A 21513-nucleotide genomic window follows, 5' to 3' on the forward strand; every position below is an offset into this window, starting at 1 on the left:
ATGAAACTGAAAAAAAAGATTTATATTCTGGAATTGTTTCTAAAACATGTGTTAAGAGTACATTTGTCAAATATATCCCATTTGTACAGGGTTGAACAATTTGAAATGCAAGATGGTGACCCTACTTGTAACAAAAGGCATGGGGATTGGGGTTTACTGAGACAAAATATGACTTAACAAAGTCCATTATATTTTTCTTAATACCCTTTGAAAGTCTAGCATATGCTCTCTAATATTGGTAGGAGTAAAAATATAGCTTTCACACGAGGAGAAAAAAAAAACCTTAAGTGATATTTAGGGAAACTATAAGAAGTGCTATGCATTTATCCAGAATCTGTACAATTTTTCTTTCTTGTCTGGGACACTGGTCATTAATCTTTGCAAGTGGCCAAGTGGAAATCTAAGGTGTCATCCAGGCATAGCATCATATTCATAGACTACTAGAAGCACATTTCAAAGATCAGCTCGCTGAATCATTGAGCAACTTACTTCCTCTAAAAGAAGTTTATTTTGATTCATATCTGTCAAACTGGCAATGATTAGAAATCTTTACTGAATTTCTTTTAGCAGAGTCATCATTTTTCAAGGCAAGAAAACACACATACATATTTTGATTGCAGTTGAAAATACCTTGAGAGATATCCAGTGTGCACAGAAATGGTATTGGAGTGTAATGGGAGTGTAATCTGATTAAGTGTAATTGGAGTTTTAGTAAATCAAAACTCAGCTTCTTTTTTGGTGGCTTGATTCCTCTTCTCAATTTGGGTGTTCAGCTGGCACTGCTCAGTCACCACCAGGAAGGTCTTAAAGAATCACATCAAGTCAGTGATAGCCAAATACTGCCAAACACATCCCATTTCAGGTTAGAGGCAAAGGTGACTGCGGAGGTGTTCTTTAGACACATATGGTTTATATGTGTTCTAATTATTATGAAAAATAAACTTAAGATTCAGGAAACCTAGGTATAAGCCAGATTCTACCTCTTATTAGCTGTGACCTTGGACTAAGAACATGAACTCTCACACTGGGATGTTACTCATTGAGAAACTAGTAATGTGGCGTGCTCTACCTACATCACACCAAATTCCCATAAAGTTCAAATTAAATTATGCATGTGAATTTGACATTCAGATTTTAAATGCTGTGCAAGGGAAGACTTGATTATCATACTGCTACATTTTTGCCTTTTCACCTTTCAAGTGTCACCTTCCTCTAGCAGTTCAGGATAAGATGGTCTGTCTCATACTCATTCATAAACTAGTTCACATTCTTGCTACTGGATTCCTAAGTGTTAACTCTTTGTCTTGGGCTGCACTCTATGGCTGGTCTTGTTCTCAGATACTTTTTTTGTTTTTGTTTGAGATGGGTTTTTGTTCTTGTTGTCTGGACTGGAGTACGATGGCACAGTCTCAGCTCCCTGGAACCTCCACCGCCCAGGTTCAAATGATTCTCCTGCCTAAGTCTCTAGATTAGCTGGGATTTCAGGCCTCCGCCACCACGCCCAGCTAATTTTTGTATTTTTAGTAGAGATTAGATCTCACCTTGTTGGCCAGCCTGTTCTCCAACTGCTGACCTCAGGTGATCCACCCACCCAGCCTCCCAAAGTGCTGAGGTTACAGGTGTGAGCCACCACCCACGGCCTGTACTGGGATTCTCCTACAAGGTGATACTTCCACCAAAGTGGGACCAGTGAAGTGTGTTGCATTTCTCTCCACTTCCCCTCCCCTCAGTTGCTCACATAACTAACTCAAGGCTATTAGGTTGGCTAAGAAAGGATAGGCACCACCGAAGAAGGAGCCAATCAATTAATTGAGCAGAAAATATAAGCCTTGATGCTCAGATGGTATCTACCACTCTTTCAGAAGGAATAAGGAATTGAGGAGGGAGACTACATGGGAGAAAACAACACATTTTATGATCATGAGAAATTGTATTTTAAATCCGTGCCCTGCGCACACAATTCACTGAGACCTTTTCATAGATCTCTTCAACCTTTACAAACAACCCAACCAGATTATTTTTCAGGTCATCTAGTAAACCCTTGGCTGATTCCAGGCTGTTCTCATTGGTTTCTCTTGTGGCTGGGTACACAAGCAAACTTGTCCCTGACATTCCTAAGCATTTTCAAGTCCAATTGCACTAGGCTGGCTGAGGATTTCAGGTTGTCTCAAGAACAGCTGTCCAGGAAGTCCTAAAGGAGCAGACGGGCATGCTGGGCTTGGTCCTGGATGGGCAGTGGGTGCCAGGAGCTTGCCCACACTCTTCATCTCATCTGCAGTGCCCTGGAGCACCAACTGGGCCTGGCCAGGCTCCTCACTGCACTGCCAGGACATCCCTGTCTTTGTCCGGGGACTCGGGGCCACCAGGCGCCCCTGTAGGGCAGTCAGGCTACTGACTCTTGGACAAGACGCTGCAGGCTCTCAGCCTGGGGCAAAGAAGCCATCTCCACAGAACAGACTCCATCTTCCACGTGCTGGAACCTGGAATCCAATCCCTGCGTCTTTTTCTGGAGCATTTCTAAGGCATCTGAGTGTTTGAAGGCACGTCCTCCCACGTCTTCCCTCGGTTGGTGGGAACAGCCTTTAGTTGGCCTCATTTTTCCTCAACTCCCCTGATCCCCTCCAGGGCAGGAGACGACTCCTCAGCCTGGAGAAGCTTCTTCCTCTAGGGCCTGCAGGGTGAGCCACTGCATATGGGTCTTGTCCTTGAACGCCTGCTCCTGCTGGAAGTTCACCAGCTCCCGGACCTCTGTGTAGAAAGAGTCTTTAAAATAAAATGTGTTAGAACTCTAATTAAATAATGCAAATTCAGTACTTTAGAATTCTAGACCTGTGTCTTTCAGTTATTAGTAATGAACACTAAGGAATATTAAACCTATCAGTATGGGGAAGTCCTCTAATGTGTTAGCAAAGTTGTTGAAATAAAATAAGAGATGTATTAGATGTATTTTTAAAATAAAAAAAATAAATACATTAGATGTATCTTAAAACCAAAAATATGATATCTAAAATTGTTGGAATGATTCAATAAACAAGGAATTTCTAAATATGTGAATTTCAGAAGATTTAGATAGTGATTTGAACATATAACCATAATAAAAGTGTTTTGAGTAAGTAATGGGAACTTCAGTTTCTTAAATGTTTATTGACGACTCATTAAAATTGGTGTACATTCGTGTACTTTGGTATTATTTAGATTATCATAGAACATGTGGTGAAGGGAAGAGAAGTGAGAAAATGGAGATTACACACTGGCCAACTTTGGAAAGTCATTTAATTTTCTTAACATTTTCATCCACAAATTGAGTATAGCACCAGAAGTCCCATTTTACAATTGTGATTGAATCTTTCTACTTCATTCTGTAGGAACTTATCCTTTATTTTTACAAGACCAAAATTCAACTTTTTATGATGATACAACAGTTCTTCTGGGGAAGTCATCGAGACAGCAAACTAGGAAGTTGGTGGGTTTTTTCCTCTCCCATGGAGACACTAACAGCAATATATGGGCCAGAATGCCACTGTGAGAACTCTAGTTTAATGGAGAAGCTACAGCACCCATGCTATTGTTAACCAAGAAGGGATTCCAGCAAAAAAATGGTAAAAAAATAAATAAACAAATACACTTGTCCATCTTGCATGTCCTTCATGCTCCTTACCCGTTGTGAGATAGAGTATAACAACTAGGAAGACACTTCATGTACTGAGACTTCAACCTCAGGAAGGAAAATGTGGACCATGCATTCAACATTCTGGCTTGTCTGGGAACTACTGAAGAGAATGGTTTTTCTCTTACCTGATATGGGAAATGGACTGGATCTGTGTCAAAGTTTGGAAGCTACTGAAAACAGAGGTGAGCATCGTGTTATATTTATAGCTCTGCAGACAGATACGAGGAGGACGAGATCAGAAAAGGTTTGAGAAGTCCTAGAGATCCTGTCGTATGTCACAAGATGGATGAACTTTGATGACATTTTGCCAAGTAAAATAAGCCAGTCACAAAATACAAATACTGTATGATCCCACTCATATGTGGCCTCTAACATAGTCAGGTTCATAGAAACAGAACATAGAATGTTGCTCAGTAGCAGCTGGGAGGAGGGATGAAAGAGGAGCTGTTATTTAGTAAGTGTAGAGTTTCAGACTTGCAAGACAAAACAGCTGTGGAGGTTTGTATCAGGACAGTGTGGATATACATAATGCTACTGAAATACACACTTAAAAATGATGAAGATAACAAATTGTACTTTATGTTTTCTTTTTCATGATCATAATAATGATAACGTCTCTTTGTGAGCTATCACTAATGTATTTTGCCACTTTCAACCTAAAATCTTCCCATCCACCAACTACACTGAGTGATTGTTTGAAGATATTAATTCTTCCATGATTTCCCACACACTCTTTTCTCAACTTGAAGTGCTGTGATGTGTTTTCTCATATTTAAAGTATTCTTTCTGAACTTAAAGCCATTAGGGAATCATATCAGAAGAGGACAAGGAATAGGGAAGAATAACAAGAAAAAAAAGAAACATGGTGTTAGCACCAAGTGTCAAGTACCCTCTAGGTCACTGAAGCCCAAACGTTTTAACTTAGTTTAATCACCCTTTCATAACTTGGCCGGTGGTTACAAATTAGCTACACTTTTTGCTACTCTTTCCTCCTCTCCTTTCGCAAATGTGCTTTCCTCTAACCACATTTAATTTCTCTCCTGTAAAAGCCATCTTTTTTCTCAGACACTTTAACAAGGCTTTTAGATATTCTGGGACGCCACTCACTCCTTCTTCACCTGAGTAATTCCTACTCAGATGTTGGTTTACATGTATTTGCCTTTATATACTCACATCCAGCAAACCATGTCTTGGATTACAAGTTGTTGCCATCGAGTTCTACAGTGTTCTTTAGTACTCAGAAATTCTTTAATTACAGTGTTTAATATTGATTGGAATCACCTATTTACTTATGTTGAACAGTATCACAGATTCTTAGAGCCTCAGCACTCAACAAAATGTGTTGAATTAATGAATAAATGAATAAATAGTCTTCTTGAGATCTAGGGAGACAAAACGAAAAAAAAAATCCCCAACATATGCCTTTGGAGTACAGATTGACAAGATGATGGGTTAATGACAGTAAAGTGAAGAGAGTGATTGAGGGGATTCTGCCTCCATTTAATGTGTGGAATTTTACCAAAGAAAATCATTGCCACTCTGACAAGAGCAAGTTGGATATCTTACAAAATCATGATTATTTGAAGCCCATCAGAGAGCTGATGTAACAAAATAACCAAATGAACTCAAACTAAGAAAAAAGCCCCTACTGGGAAAAAAGCAAAGACATAGAAGAGTTTCATCCTTGGCAGAGCTGAAGTAGAAGTCACCATAGAAACAGGCCCAGTTCTCCTTCCTTATGTGTGGTTTCACTCTCTCTGGTTTCAGTTACCCATGATCCAGTCAATCAGCTATTTTGAGAGAGAAAGACCACATTCTCATACTTTTTATTATATTATATTAGTATAATTGTTCTATTTTATTATTAATTATTTTTAGTTTCTAACTGTGCCTTACTTATAAATTAAACTTTATTGTAGATGTCCATATATAGAAAAAAAATCATGCTATATAGAGGGTTCAGTACTACCCAAGGTTTCAGGCATCCACTGAGGGTCTTGGAATATATCCCTCCAGGTAGAACTATCTCAGAAAGAAAGCAGCTGAACTTTTAACACATATTTAAAGGCCAATTGTAAGCTTGCCCTAGCAGTTTAAAAGCCCGCGGAAACACAGACAGGTGTCTGCAATCTGTGTCCATTTGGGATCTTGAGCCATCACCAAGTGCTCATGAGAAAGACGGGATGTAGGGCAGTAAAAATTTAGAGAGACCTTCTCCAAGACACACTGTACTGGTTCTAAGTTTAAGGACAGAATAAGAAATTCAAGGAAAACACTCATTCCCTGGCATTCACTGTATATATAGTTGCTGACATCTACCCCTGGGGAAGAAACGAGTGCTTAGAGATGTGCTGTGAAAGTCAGCTACAGAGGACTTGCCTATGCCTGAGGGTGAAGCAGGAAATGAAGAGGAACTCTCCCACACTCTAGGTCCTATGATAAGTATGAGGCAACCACTGTCTACCACTGGAAAATAACTCGGGACAAATACGATGCTGCAGATTGCCTTTGTTTTTTAACACCCACTTGTGGCTATGATGGAGTAACAAACACCAGATTTACTCTACTAACTTAATTTTAAAAACTGGTCAAAACATATAAAACCACTGTTTACAGACTTTTAGGAAGCTATAGCACAGAAATGTAATATTTTGTAAGAGAAAAAAAGTGAATGAGATGGGCCCTATGTTTGTCCCAACTTAACATTCTCAACCTTGGAGCAGGAAGGGAAATTCCAAATAGAGCATGGAATTCAAAGTGTCTGAGGAAGCGAGACGTCGCTCAGTTAGTCCGAGTCCAGTGTGCATTACATTTTAAGATGTATTTGCAGTTTTTCAGGAATATGTTTCAAGACTTCAGGTGAAGAGTAGTTTGTAGTTTTCCTGCTGCTATAATCTCTATGCTCATATACCTGAAATAGTCTTGTATCACTACCCCCTGAACTGATCCCATCTGAAAATTCAAGTTATTGATTTGATCCTAGAGAGCATCTTTCTCCACAATGAGCTTCTTGAGGCAAGGAACTTGTGCTACTGCTCAAATGCATATAAAGAATAACCCTTTAGTAAATATTTGATAAATTAATCATAAATTCAAAAAGAGACCAACACATCTTTATTGCTCAAATGAAAAAACTGAGAATATTGGACAATAAGGAACTGCTTAAGCTCACAGATAGTATATGTGTTCAAAAATTCTATCCTGCAGCATATGCTTTTTTTTTGCATAAATGTTCTTAACAATGGGAAACCATCCTTGCATAGATATTGACAAATAAGGGTTATTGACCTCATGCAGACAAAACAAAACTAAGAGTACCATGAATACCTGGTCAAATCAGATCCATTTTCTTTTCCTAAAGCAGCCCTGACTTTAGGGAGGAGGGAGACAGGAGGATACATTTTTAAAGAGATTATATTTGCTATGGAAGAAATCCATCAGAATGTTTAAAACACTCAACCCAGTGCAGATATTGTATTAGTTCAAATATCAAACCTTTAATATAAATAAATACAAAGAGTAAGCACTGATGCTGATTTTTCCTATATTCTAGTAATTGGTCCTGTTAACTGTTGGACATTTTTGAATATAGTTATAACATCAAGATGTAAATATATGACTTCATCTTTCCTATGGTAAATAATTATTTATCAATCTGCTGGAAACAGTTGATACTGTTATATCTCAAAGGCATACTCCTTTTCTTTTGGGGTATATAGAATTTCTGAAGGTTCAGAGTCAAACAGTCTTTAAAAACTGGATATAATCTATAGGTAAAGGCAAGAGCAAATGTAACTGATGTAATAGAATTTCTGCGTTTTCACTTTAGCCCTCTTTCCTAACAGGTCTACCCTTAGAATTGACATATTCTCTCCCAGCCTACATCTCATGATCAGCTGTTTCATATTATCCATTCTAGAACAATTAATTTCCTTGCCTTTTATCCTGTTAACCTACTGTTTTCACTACTCCCATTTCCAAATGCTGTAGACAGCTAGAAAGTTAGATAAAACAAACAAGAGTCCAGCAACCATCACAATATTCTGATAAACCCCACCACAAATTAATTTCAATCATTGTACCTTTGCAGTCCCTTGGTTCCTTTACACACCTCTGTCTTCTAAAGATGAGTCTGAGATGGGGATTCTTCTTCCAGTGATCTATTAAATGCAATGCCCTCAAGAGAAAGAAGTGAAAACAGGATAAGGAAGAGGAAAAAATCCAACAATACGAATGTGTTTCTGCCTTCAGGCTAGCTGAAGTCTGATCCCATGGCACAGCTCTGGATCATTAATTGCACTCACAGAGTTGGTTCCACTTTGAGTCAAGAAATAGCACAATCTGTTTTTTTTTTTAGCCTCCAGGCTTACGTTGAAATTATCTCATCAAAGATCAACTATCTAAGCACCAAACTCAATAATATTTTCTCAGTTTAAAATCTCCTATATGGCACTTAACACCACCGATTAGCTCCTTTTCAAATTCCTCCTCTTGGGCAAAATGATATGAACAAATTGTGTATTGTCTTGGCTTAGAGAATAATTATGGAAAAAATAATATATTTTATTAGCTTTTAAAATAGAATCTCTTCTTAACTACCTCTATGGTCTGCAGAATGGAGACCATCCCTAATAATTCTTGGTATCCTAAATGTCAGCAGAATTTGTGATGCTGGGAATAAAAACTCAGCACATACCTGTGATTACACGAAATATGTCTTACTAGGTTCAACACAAACAGAATGAAAGTCATATGCTGCTTAGCTTTTCAACTCGTTTTACAAACTATTATTTAGGAACTGTGTTTTGTCCTTAAAATAATCCCCTGGGCTACTCACTTAAATGGAAAGTCCCTAGGAAAATTACAAGGTACAAACTATGGGAAGACAGGAGATATACATACCTGTAGAGTATCTCATTGATTAATATATCCACTATAAATAGTGATAGAATACTTGGCTACTGATAAAACACAAGAATACAGGAAGAAGAGAGGATGGATAACACATATATGCAAAAACACATGTATATTTATATACATTTGCATACTGTACATATGCACAACTTCCAGACCTAGTATACATTTTCCCATATAGATGGTATCCAATAAATGTGGAAGAAAAAAAAGAAGGAAGGAAGGGAAGGAGGGAGAGAGGGATGGGGGGGAGGGAAGGAAAAGGTGAGCTTATTTATTTTCTCCACAATTCTAAAATATGTTTGACTGATTATAAATTTTCTTCTGAAAGTCCCACAAGAAACAAAGCCAACTGCCTTTTAAAGTTTCCTTTTCAAGAGTTAAATATTACCTATAGTTGGCTTGTTATAATTTAAATTCTTGTCCAAAAAATGTTAATTTTTCTTATAAAGATAACATCCTTTCATCCACACCTTTGGATTTGATATGTAGATAGATAGTTCTCACTTTGACTAAAAATTAAAAATAAATTCTCCATAAAAATGATGGCTTAAGAGTACAGGTTTGGGAAAACTGGCTTTAGCCTTTTTTAAACCCTCATTTGTGCTGGATTGTTTGTTAATCCTCATACCTGACCATGATGTTTAAGGTAGATCTCAGTTTACCAACATCAGCATATCATTCGCCAACTTGTGGGTAAGAAAACTATTTCTTCTTATGGCTTAAACTTAACAAATCTTCCATAGAAGTCACTATGAGGGAAAAATGGATTCTCAGAATACCATTCTTACCCATTTGCTTTTATGGTCATAACTGTATTTAAAAGTCAACGTGGCTGTCACTGATCCATCTTGGCATTCTAGCTGATCCTCCATATGATCAATTTCGCTGCTTTAAACCATCAGTATTTGTAGTGCAAGTATGTCAAGCAATAATAACGGGGAGTTCAGTATTTCATTGGCTATCTAAATCAATCATTTTTGAACATGAATAAGTCATGCTTAAATGGATAGCTTCAGCCTACATTAGGAAGCACTTGTATGAGGAGAAGGTTGAAAAATAGAATAAATTTAGGTTTAGGGAAGCCACATTGCATTCTCCTTCAGCCAGTCTCATTTTTTCCCTCTACCAAAATGATCAATATACAATCATTTTAATACAAATCCTGCTTGTCTCATGAAACAGATTTAATAGAACAGCTTGTGGTATTCCAGCAGAGAATTCATTAAGAAAATTCAAGATTCTGAAATCAGAATAGTGTTGCTGCCTTTCAGAACACAAGATGATCGATGGAAAAGTCTTGTTATTTCAAGCAGGTGTATTTCACTCTCTTGATCTCTTAAAGAACAGCTGAAGGATTTTTCAGCTTTAACTTCTCTCTTTCCAGTTCCACCATCAACCTGTAATTTATTTCAGGAAGTGTTTTTACTGGGCATCTGTCACTGTATTTAATTGGTTTCTTTTGAAGGTCACACCTTTGTATTTTTCTTATAGCCAAAGTTGAGATTTTGCCAAGAGGGATGGGTTACATGCTAAGGGATCAACCTACATTTCTTCTATTTCACATTCTCCATAGCCTCTACCATATTTCATTGTACATAACACAGGAACACTTTTCTGCCCTGAAAGAAAACTTAACCATTAGAAACATAGCTGAGGAATTAAAAGTAGGAGAAAAACAAGACTCTATGCTGTAAAACATGTCCGAAACTAACATATGTAATGTTTAGAGACATTTCCAAAATTCTCATTCAATATTCTCTTCATATTTTAGACTCAGTATCAATAAGTCTAGTTACATAATTTTCCATTTCATATTATATTCATTAAACTAGACAGCTGTGAAAATCAGGAATTGTAATGGAAGAAAAGCTGAAGACATTTAATTGCAAAAAGTGTAATTACCTAGCAATAGGGGTAAAACTAAATAAAGTTCACAAATTGCATATTCTTCTTCTACTAGAATACAATATAGCAAACAAACTGCATGATCTAGAGCAGAAGTCAGCAAACTTTTGCAGCAAAAGATCAAATAGTAAAGATTTCAGGCTATGTGGGCCATAAAGTTTCTGTCACAATTACTCAATTCTGCTACTGTAGCACAAAATAAGTCATAGACAATTCATAGCCACGCCAGGTTCAATGGCTAATATCCCAATAAAACTTTATTTACAAAATCAGGAAGCAATGTCAATTTGCCCTTCAGGCTCTGGTTTACTAATCCTTGATGTAGAATTAGGTGAAGAAATACAAACAAGTTTCAAAACATAAATGGGAATTTAAAAAGTAAGTTCCAGAATGATATATATATACAAAGTGATAAAGTATAAAAATATGAAATACTTCAATACATAATATTTATGGATTCACGCACTTAACTCTAAAAGCGTAAGAGCACGAAAAAGTGATAAACATCATATTCAGAATAGTAATTAAGTGTGGAGGGAAAGTTTATGAAATAGAAGAAAAAAAGGGAGGGTCAGTAACAATATCTGTAATGACTTTTTTTCTTAACTCTGTGTTGTCTGTAAAGCTGTTCATTATATTAATTGCTATACATTTTTATACACCTAAAATATTTATAAAAATAGGCATTTTAACTCAAGCAACATAACATGCTGGGGCAATTTAATAGGAGTGAAATGAACTATAAAACAGTATTTCAGAGTTTATCAATATTTTGCATAAAAAATGATGCACATAATAATAATTATAAACTCGAGATGAAAATACAAAATTTAGTTTGGTACAGGCTTTAGTTGCAGAATCCAAAAATATTTCAAATATATTTCAGAGAGAAAAATACAACGTTAACACATTGAGCTGGAACATTTTGATGTTTATAGTACTCTGTTATTATAATCTCATATGTAGAACATCTCATCTTTGATTTGCCTAATAAGGAGTTTTATTATCTTCCAGATTTTCAATCCAGTCAATGTTATTTAAAATATACATATATTTGTGTTCTGATATGTCCACAAAATTTCAAGGAGTTCTTCCTTGATTACTCTGTAACAGTGGCTCCCCTCATTACCTTATATGAAAGTGACTATATAAAAACTAGCATTATGCAGGCTCACTTACTTAAGTGTCTTCTTTAACAGATATTTTAAGGTTTTAATCAAAAAACCTTGTGATTTGTAAGTCAAGGGATTTGTGAAAGTTATTCAGCGTTACTCGCCTCAATAGTTTCTTAAATATCATTACAGGTAACAGAATCAGTAACTAAGTACTATTAAGAATGATAGTGGGGAAGAAATATTTTCTTCTAAATGCACAAGTTTAAAAATTGTTCTTGAAAGGTATAAAATTTTTTTCCAGCTACTGGGAAGCATAATAACAAACTTACAGAGGTACGTCCTTATAGGAAAACAATAAACTACTTTTCATATAAGTATATTTTAACTATGGCAATGAATAAAGTGTAGATAAAAATCTGAATTTCTTAAAAGGCAATTGCATATGCACACATATTCCATTATTCTGTCTGTTGAGAACATAGAAGCAAACAACAACCTAATAGCAATAAGCACAGCTAGCACCTAGAGTTTAGTAGTTCTAACACCATTCTTCAATTAAAACAAACAAACACAAAACGACAACAAAACCCAGTTCAATTCCTTAGAGGAGTAGCTGAATCTAGAACTGGGGCAGGAAATATATCAGATAATCTTAAAGCATTTTACAGTGCCAGGAAGGAAGGAAGTGTATGCACAATGCACACACACACACCCTGCACACACATACACAGTTATGTAGGTATGTCAAAGGGAGAGACGAACCCACTGAAATAGTTCCCAAGTGCCAAAGATGGAACAATTCAAGCAACAAAGTAAATAAAATAGTATTGTATTGTCCCAATACTATTTTATAGAGAAAATATATTCGGGGGTCTGCATTAATATTAAAAGAAGTAAATAAATGGGAGAGAAATGACAAATTTCCCTTGCAAAAGAATCCCAAATAATTTATGTAGATATTCTGTTCTCAATGAGATGGAGCTTTTTAGTTATGATAACTTTGTTCCAAGAAATGCAAACTGGAAAAGGAGAAAGAAGAGCAACTTTGTGATGAAGAAACCTGGCAAACACCACCTCAGTCAGGTGATCAAGGTTAACATCGACCATGATAAGTCATGTTGATACAGTGTACTCAATATGATGTGATTACGATGGCACTTTAACTCTGTTGTCTTTCTCCCAAGAACACCATCCCCCAGTGTAATCATGAGAAAACCATCCAAAAAGTCTAAATTAAGAAACATAGCACAAAATAACTGACCAGTATTCCTTGAAACTATCAGTCATCAAAGCCTAAGAAAAGTCAGAGAAACTGTGAGAGTGAAGAGGATCCTAAGGAAACATGAGGACTAAATATAACATGTCCTTGGATGGGATTCTAGAACAGATGATGGACATTAGGCAGACACTAAGGAAAACTGAATGACATATGGACTTAATGATTTATCAGTAATGATTCTTTAATTTTAATAAATGTGCAATACTAAGGTAAGATATTAGAAATAGGAGAAGCTGAGCATGGAGTATGAGAACTCTCAGAACTATCTTCACAATTTCTTCCGTAAATCCAAAACTTACCTAAAGTAAAAGTTTTATTTTTTTAAAAAAAAGGTAACTGTGAAAAAGTTCATTTTTGTAATTAAACACGAAATATTTTTTATTGTACATACATAATTTAGCTGTGTTGAAGCAAATCTCCCTATGCATCTTACACTCTTTTATGTTTTCCAGAGCATTTATCATCACCTGACATACAGCCTATTTATTACTTTGAAATAAGAAATATGGAGGCAGGATTTCTTTGTGTTTTGTTTAATCCTACATCTCCTTCATGATATCAGTTAGCTATTATTGATTAATAATCCACACCAAAACTGAGTCATTTTAAACAGCAGCCATTTTTACTTCTCATGTATCTATGGGTCGATAGGCAGTTCTGCTGATCTGTGCTAGGTTTGGCTGATTACTATGGAGTTCATTCATCTGTCTTTGGTTAGCAGGCTGCTGGGCTGGAGACTAGCTAGTCTAAGGTGGCCTTAGCTGAAATGATATGTTGAGCATTAAAGACTTTTATATGGATTTGTATTCTTGCTTCCTTGGCATGCCCTTAGCAATGCTTAGCAATGCTATCAATGTCTGTCCCATACTCCTGTTAAGTGTATTTTTTTCTAGTCTTTCTTAACCATTTATTTTCTATGTGAGACATAAGAAAAAAGAGAACATTGTGTTCTCAGAGCTGTTTCTACATGCTAAGGGCTCATATTTTTATTACACTGGAGTTACAGCATGTATGTAGACTTTAAATGTAAATATACAAGTAAATATATGAAAAAATGTATCTCACATTAATATGGTTTGGATGTTTTTCCCTTTCAAATCTCATGTTGAGATGTAATCCCCAGTGCTGGAGGTAGAGTCTGGTGAGAGGGGTTTGTGTCATGGGAGTGGATTCCCCATGAATGGCTTGGTGCTTTCCCTGTGGCAATGCATTCACAAGAGATCTAGGTTTAAAAGAGCCTGGTACCTCTCTTTCTTTCTTGTTCTCTCTCGCTATGTGATATGATGGCTCCCTTTTCTGCCATGATTGTTCCTTGAGGCTTCACCAGAAGCAGATGCTGGCACCATGCTTTGTGCACATGCCTACAGAACTGTGTGCCAAATAAGCCTCTTCTTTATAAATTACCCAACCTCAGATATTTCTTTATAGCATTACAGACTAATGCATGCATTCCTACATCAGATCAGCCTACATGTGTTTTCATGGTAGTGGCAAGATGCTGAAAAAGGAAACAGAAATATACAAGCATTTTTTAAGCCTGTACCGACATCAACTTTGCAGATGTTTTATTGGCTAGATCAAGTCACATGGCTGTGGAGTTCTAAGAAGTGAAAAGGAATCAAGCTGACAGGATCAGGGGAAGGCAAAAAGAAAAAGCAGATCAGCTGTGTCTGCCTTTCCTCATGGTCCAGGACGTGTAGCCCTCCTGCACTCAGCTCATCACCAAACACCTGCCAGTTAGCTCACGGCAACCTTGGTGTTATGAGTAGTGCATAAAGTCCTCTTCAGCACACAGCCCAAGCACCATTCTACCTTTCCAGATTAATTTTAGAATAAGTTCATCAATTCCCAGAAATTAGTTTTAATTGATGTTGTTATTGAACCGATAGATTTGGAGGGGAATTGACATCTTTACAATATTACAATCTACGAGCAGAGATTATCACCTCATTTATTTAATTCCTCTTTAATAAAGTTTTGTCGTTTTTTGTGTAGAGGTTTTTCACAGCGTTTTTTTTTTGTTTGTTTTTTGTTTGTTTTTTTTTTTGAGATGGAGTTTCACTCTTGTTACCCAGGCTGGAGTGTAATGGTGCGATCTCGGCTCACCTCAACCTCCGCCTCCTGGGTTCAGGCAATTCTCCTGCTTCAGCCTCCCAAGTAGCTGGGATTACAGGCACGCACCACCATGAGCAGCTAATTTTTTGTATTTTTAGTAGAGACGCGGTTTCACCATGTTGACCAGGATGGTCTCGATCTCTTGACCTCATGATCCACCCGCCTTGGCCTCCCAAAGTGCTGGGATTACAGGCGTGAGCCACCACGCCTGGCCTTTCACAGCTTTTATTCACTTTTGTTGCAGGAATCTGATATCTGTTCATGCTGTTAATTATCAAATCTTATTAAAATTATATTTTCTATTGTTGTCTGCTGGTGTAATATATTTTAAAATTTACTCTTATATATTGACTTTACATCCAGCACACATACGAAATTCATTTTTTAAATTTTAATTATGTATTCATGGATTCTTTCTAATGTTTGAAATACACAACTAGATCATCTGTGAATAATGATACTGTTTTTCCCTTTGAATTGTATAGGTATTTGACCCAGACTCAATTTTGTCTTTTTTCCCTATGGCACCAATAGCCTTCTGGTAATTGTTGACTCATTCTTATCATTATCCAATTCATATTTAATCAACAATTCTTGCTGGTTACTCTGAAATGTCTTCTACATGCATCCTCTCCTTTCCCATTCCATAGTCACTGCTACTCTATTCCTAACCAATGCTTTCATGTACCAGTATAATAACTTCCTAATCATTCCTTCTACATCATCTCTTCTTTTTTTCACTTGTAATTTACCGCTTCATTAAATTAATCTTTAATATATCACACCAACCACTGCTTCTTTGCCCCCAAATTTTACTGATTCTTTTGCTCAAAGAAAAGTCCAAATTTCTTAACTTAGTATTTAAAGCCCTAAAAAATGTACTCTAATCCTAAGATTTCAACTCGTTCACCTTTAAATCTTGCATCAGGTCATACTATTTGCTTAATTCATATCTTCAAATTCTTGAATTTCCTCTTGTGTAAAACGTGGCTCTTTTTATGTCCCTCTATATCATATGCATATTTCCTTTTTTCTTACAAGAGTTCTACCTTTTTTAATGCTTATAAAATTTCTTATCCATCCATTCACATGGAATTTAATTAGGCATGGCTTTTTAATCTTACTTGATTTTTCTCTTCAACTAATACTGACATTTTTATGTCTCTTGCTTTCCCAAAGCCAACTATAAGATGCTATGACCCAGGATTCACCAAACACTTAATGGCTACTATGTTTCAGGCATTATGGACAAGGTACCTATTCTGATCACAAATAATAACAGCAAGGCAAATAACAAACAAATAAATATCTAAATAAGATATTTCCAAATTTTGATGAAGATTGCAAGAAAAATAAACAACAGGATGTGATACAGAAGAGTGGGAGAAGTCAACTTTGTGGTCACTAGAAAAGGAATCTCTTAGGTGGTGGTATTGGTATTTGTGTCAAGAAATAAATGATGAATAAGAGCCAGCCACGATATTAGCTGAGGGAAGAGCATCTGAAGCATAAGTAGTGGCAATTGCAAAGGCTCTGAGGTAGGAAAGGTTTTGTGTGCTGAATAATCTGAAAGGAGAACAGAGTGTCTGGAGACTATTGAAGATGGTGAGCCATATGAAATAAGACTGGAGAAGGATACAGGCCTATTAACATGCTTGATAGAGATGGCAAATATCTGACTTATTTGTAAGAGAAATGAGAAGCTAATAAATTGATATGAAACAGGGGAGCAACCTGCTTTCTTTTAATGTTGTGTATGACACGGTGGCTGATATGTGAAGAATGGATTGGGGAAGAGCTATAAGATAAGCAGGAAGATAAGATTTGAGGCAATTTTCATTTTCCCAGGTGACAGATAATCCCAGCTGGATTTGGATGGAGCCAGTGAAAATAGAGATGAGGATTTGAGAAATGAGTTTAAGGTATAAAGAATTAGATATCAGTTGATGAAAAAGCCATTTTTACTGAAATTACAGAAGACTTGGAAAGGAACAAGTTTGTGATAGGAGGTTGTGGTTTCATTGTTTACAAAACTAAACTATTATAACTTCCTATTGGCAATTGACTATGAGTTGATAACAAAAAGATTTAAACTAGCAGTAATAGAAGTTATTTAAGGCTGGGAGACAAGATACCATTGAAGAGGCCAAGTAGTTAGAAGAGAAGAGGGCCTAGGACTGACCCTAAAACATTCCAGATTTTAAAGACCTGATAAGAGAGTGGCCAAGAAGTGACACTGAGAAGGATCAGCCAAGACGGCATGAGGGAAGCCAAGCGAGTGCAGTATCACAGAAGCCAATATGAACAGTATAGACGTGTACCTATGTAACAAACCTGCTCCTTCTGCACATGTATCCTGGAACTTAAAATTTTAAAAATAATAAATAACAAACTAAAAATAAAAATAAAGAGTGTTGAAAGAAAGAAGGATTAGTGGGCTGGGTCCACTATTCCTAAGAGATTAATAAGAAAAGGGTTCCCATAGGTTTTGGCAACATGAAAAATAAAAACAAGTGATGATTTTTTTCAAGCATGTTTGAATCATTGGGATGGAAGTCAAATTGGATGAACTTAAGAGATGTGAGAAGTGGAAGACAGGGTAGATAGAACACAGTTTTAAGAGATTTTTCTATGAAAGAGGGAAAAATACATGGTGTTAGCTGAAGAGTTATGTGGAGTCAAAGGACACTTGAGGTTTTGTTTTTTCTTTTGGTGTGGTTTTTATTTATTTTAAGATGGATGGTTTGAGAGCATGTGTGTATGCTGATACGCATGAAATGGTTGAGCAGGCAGGACTCATGATATATGAGAGAGAATCCATAAGTGAAAAAGTGATGTTTTAAAATATTGCTGAACTGATCTGACCCTGGGCCTTCAGACTCATAAATAGAGCACACTCCTTATTGTCCATATTAGCAAAGAACTGGGTCAGCACAGATTGATCAAACTTGGCATAGCACCAATCCCCATGGTGACCATGAATCTCAATCTTCTGACTTTTCCTTCACCTACTAATTTATTTTACATCCATAGCTGTTAAAAAGTTATAAAATATATGTCATATCATCCTACCTACAGTTCCCTTATGAAATGAAACTGTCTTTAAAAAGACAGTTATATAATGAATTTAATGAAAAAAATGAAGAAACAATAAATATTGTCAATCCACAGGTCTACAAACCAGTTTATTAGAAATATTCAAAAGTTTACTATACAAAAAGTTTTCAGGATGACGGCTGTTGGCTGAAGTATAGATTAAACACCACTGGTCGTGAACCGGGTGAATTTTCAAGTGATATACTAAGGGACGGAGAGGAGGGGAGCCTCATCTGGAAGGATAGGGCCAAACTGGTTGAAAAGTCAAGGAGAGGAACAACGGATTGGAAGAAAGGGAACAAGTAGAATAGGAAGAGAGTCCAGAGGCTGCTGAAGTTTTTTTCTGAGTCATTCTGTCTGACCTAGCAGTCCACTCAAAGCAAACACACACCCATGTTCATGAACTTGTGCCAGTTTCCTGCCTGTAACCCTGCTTTAGAGTTATAAGAGCAGGGCTAGACCAGCTGAGATTAGATTGCCAGAGAGTAGCAGGGCAGCAACAGTCTAAGCAAGGCAGCCAATGTTGGATCCCAGATCAAGTGCTTTCAGAAGGCAAGGATGAAGTCCTTGTGTACACTGTACCTTTCTCAGAGGTAGATGAGTTGAGCTATTACAAGAGAGGCTTGAGAGTCTATTAGAATTGGGCTCTAGTCTTGGCTTTGAGACTCACAAACTACATGAGTCTGTATGTTTCATGTCACCTTACTGATAATCAATGAAATGGTATGAATAAGAGAACTAACCAATGAGGTCATGAGTATAGTGTCTGGCTCATTTAAAAAATAAATAAATAAAACAGAACCCCAGGAGTAAATCTTCTCCCTTCATTCATTCAATTTTCCAGTCAACAAATATAATTGTTTGAGTTAACTGGTTATTATCAAAAAATTGTTTTAAATATCCAGAACATTGTTAATTTGGTGCTTACAAAACTGGGAATTATTAAATAGCTACATGTTCTGAAGAACAGATCCAGAATATTTTTCAGATGACCTATTGAAATAAAAATGTGTTGAATAAAAACCACTTATAGAGAGCCCAGAAAAACTGCTTCACACCTAGATCTATCTGATCTTCCACATGGTCAACAAAAAAAAGCAATGGGAAAAGGATTTCCATTGAAAAAATTATGCTGGGATAACTGGAGAGCTATATGCAAAAGAATGAAACTGGACCTGTTCCTTATATCACACACAAAAATAAACTCAAGATGGATTAAAGACTTAAATGTAAAACCTAAAACTATAAAAACCCAGGAAGATAAACTAGGAAATACAATTCTGGATATAGGACCTGACAAAGATTTCATAACGAAGATGACAAAAAACTGTACCAAATGCAAAACTGACAAACTGGATCTAATTAAACCAAAGAGCTTCTGCACAGCAAAAGAAGCTATCAACAGACTAAACAGACAATCTATGGAACAGGAGAAAATATTTGCTAACTATGCACCTGGCAAAGGTCTCATATCCAGAATCTGTAAGGAACTTAAACAAATTAGCAAGCAATAAACAAACAACCTCATTAAAAAGTGGGAAAAGAACATTAACATTTTTCAAGAGAAGACATGCAAGTGGCCAAAAAGCATATGACAAAATGCTCGACACCACTAATTGTTAGAGAAATACAAATCAAAACCACAATGAGATACCATCTCATACCAGGGATTGGCTATTATTAAAAAGTCAAAAAATTACAGATTCTGGTTAGGCTGTAGAGAAAAGTGAAGGATTATACACTGATGGTGGGAACGTAAATTAATTCAGCCATTATGGAAAGAAGTTTAGTGATTTCTAAAAGAACTTAAAACAGAATTATCACTCAACCCAGCAATTCCATTATTGGATATATACCCAAAAAAGGATATAAATACCCAAAGGATGTAAATCATATTACCATGAAGACACATGCATGTGTATGTTTATGACAGCACTATTCACAATAGCGAAGACATAAAATCAACCATGATGCCAATCAACAGTAGACTGGGTAAAAGAAAATGTGGTACATATTCACCATGAAATACTGTGCAGTCTTAAAAAAGAATGAGATCATGTCCTTTGCAGCAACATTGATGGAGCTGGAGGCCATTACCCAAAGTGAACTAACATAGGAACAGAAAAGCAAATATTGCATGTTTTCACTTATAAATCAGAGCAAAACATTGACTATGTAAGGTCACATGAAGGGAACAATGGTCACTGAGGCCTACTTGGGGATAAAAGCTAAAGATAAAAGAACTACCTATTGGGTACTCTGCATATTACCAGGATGATGAAATAATCTGTACACCAAACCCCTATGACATGCAATTTACCTACATAACAAACTTGCACAAGTGGCCTTGAAACAAAATTTTTAAAATGTTAAAATATAAACATTTAAAATGATACTTATAATTAATTAAGAATTAACTTTTAATATCCAAACTAATTGGAGTTATGTTTAAAATACATGTTATATTTCCCTGCTACATGGATATGCTGGTTGGCATTAAAAGTTTAAAACACCTTTGTATAATTAACTTTAAACCCCATTTTCATCTTGAAATAAGTGAAAGTGTACTGCATAATTATTAATGACTAACACCCTATATTTCTGTACCATCCTCACTAAGAAATTATAAAGCAGTTTTAAGGTGATAGTACTTAATTATGATTGATTACCAGACTGTCATCAGGGTGATTTAAAAAATTTTTAATAATGCTGCCATATAATATTTGAGTAGTAGATATGTGTATAATAAACCCTTCTAGACATTGGCTTAGGCAAGGATGTCATGACAAAGGACGCCAAAGCAAATACAATAAAAACAAACTAAATAGCTGGGACCTAATTAAACTAAACAGCTTTTGCACGGCAAAGTGAACAGTCAGCAGAGTAAACAGACAACCCTGAGTGGGAGAAAATCTTCACTATATATATATCTGACAATCTATATTATCCACAATCTACAACAAACTCAAACAAATCAGTAAGAAAAAAAACAAACAATCCCATCAAAAAGTAGGCTAAGGACATGAATAGACAATTCTCAAAAGAAGATATACAAATGGCCAACAAACATGAAAAAATGCTCAACGTCATAATGATCAGAGAAATGCAAATTAAAACCACAATATGATACCACCTTATTCCTGCAAGAATGGCCATAATCAAAAGATTAAAAAAACAGAAGTTGATGTGGATACAGTGATAAGGCACACTTCTACACTGCTGGTGGGAATGTAAACTACCATTCAGTTACTCTACACTATTGAAAACAGTGTGGAGATTCCTCAAAGAACTAAAAGTAAAGCTACCGTTTGATTCAGCAATCGCACTACTGGGTAACTACCCAGAGGAAAAAAAGTTACTATTAGAAAACAACGCTTACACACACGTGTATAACAGTACAATTCACGATTGCAAAA

General features: G+C 36.2%; 1 long non-coding RNA gene across 1 annotated transcript in view; it reads right to left on the reverse strand.

Moving 5' to 3' along the window:
- Positions 1–1916: 1916 nt before the first annotated feature.
- The window catches only part of LOC118143754 (uncharacterized), a 28646-nt gene continuing 9049 nt past the window's right edge, over positions 1917–21513 (reverse strand). Inside the window, exons 2-3 of the long non-coding RNA XR_004728155.2 lie at positions 7753–7847; positions 1917–2763 (exon numbers count right to left, since the gene is read on the reverse strand). This is a non-coding gene — a long non-coding RNA (uncharacterized LOC118143754). The remainder of the gene's footprint in view (positions 2764–7752; positions 7848–21513) is intronic.

Source organism: Callithrix jacchus, chromosome 11, assembly GCF_049354715.1.
Source record: "Callithrix jacchus isolate 240 chromosome 11, calJac240_pri, whole genome shotgun sequence".
NCBI classification, from domain to species: Eukaryota; Metazoa; Chordata; class Mammalia; order Primates; family Cebidae; genus Callithrix; species Callithrix jacchus.